This window comes from Bremia lactucae, linkage group LG3 (assembly GCF_004359215.1).
Source record: "Bremia lactucae strain SF5 linkage group LG3, whole genome shotgun sequence".
Classification (NCBI taxonomy): Eukaryota; Oomycota; class Peronosporomycetes; order Peronosporales; family Peronosporaceae; genus Bremia; species Bremia lactucae.
The window spans coordinates 7,208,942-7,210,344 of NC_090612.1; positions in this window are offsets into that span (position 1 = coordinate 7,208,942).

Genomic DNA, 1,403 nt, shown 5'->3' on the forward strand with positions numbered 1-1,403 from the left:
TGTGGTGCACATTGTGACCAACCCTTGTGGATGTGATGCACATGGGTGCATTCACATTAGGAGGGATGACGCCCAGCGTCATCCATGATGACGGCTAGCGTCATCAGTTACGCGAGGTATCTATAAAGATACGCTCGCAATACATATTAAATGATATCTATAGAGATATCATTTTAATTGGTAAAAATAGGTATTTGTATTTAATTCTATTAAATATAAATCAGTCTGAAATTTACTACCTACTTGGTAAGTGCGCACGAGGAGACGGATTACCGCTCCCGTGACGTCACTTCACCAGAGTTCTTAGTGTGTTGGGTGAGGTCGCTTGCGCGCCCACCACAACTACCTCACTGCACGCAAGAGAAGCAGGTGCAAACCGCTTCCTCGCTGTGCTAGGGTGTGTGCTAAGTAGAGCGTGGCCGCATTACGACGTGCCCGCCTACACTTGGTAGCACTTGAAATCCTTCCCACGACCCGCATCTCTGCGTGTGTACGTGAGGATGAGCCTCAACATTGATTGGGCTCATTTTCCCCACCTCTCCGAACATCATCGGGAGGTGGCAGGGCTAATGGCGCAGGGACTTGGTGAACAAGCCCTGGCCAGGCTCCTGGGTAGTCCTCCTGAGCAACATGTTGCTCAGTTGGAGCAGTTTGAGGCATTTGTGCTCGGACAGCGGAGGGCCGCGTCCGAGGCACAGAGCCATGCTGCGGCGGAGTCCGTCACTCAGACTCAGGATGAGCTGAGGCATGAGCAGGCTCGGAGCGAGGCTCTCAACAGGACTGTTGAGATGCTCTCTGCCCGGCCGCATCAGCCGAGGCCCATTCGGATGGACCCGCCCAAGTTCGATGGAACTGCGGCGCACACGATTGTCCACTGGCTTTTAGCCGTGGAGCAATGTGGTGTCGCCCAGCTCATCGAGGACGACAGCCGGATGGTGTCGTACGCTATGTCGCATCTGCGCGGTAAGGCCTCAGAGTGGGCTTACTCGGCGCTTATGGCGGACAGAAAAGCGTTCCCCTCATGGGCGATCTTTAAGGATAAGATTCGCGCCATGTACCAGCCGCCGAACAACGAAGTGTTGCTTCAGGCGCGCTTCTTTGGGGCGCGACAGGCGAAGCGATCTCTGCAAGAGTATGTGCAAGAGATGCGCTCGCTGTCCGCATCCATAACCGTAGGTCCGATTCCGGAGCACATTAAGGTGCCCACGTTTATGAACGGACTACGGCATGGCCCATCGCGACAGGCCCTTTTCAGAAAGGTGCCGTCGACGATGGAAGAGGCAATCCAAATTGCCTTAGTTGAGGAGCAATCTTACAACAGTGCCTCGGCGACAGCTTGGTATAAGCCGTCGGCCGAGAGGACAGATGCCACTCCTATGGAGTTGGGCAATGCAGACGTGGTC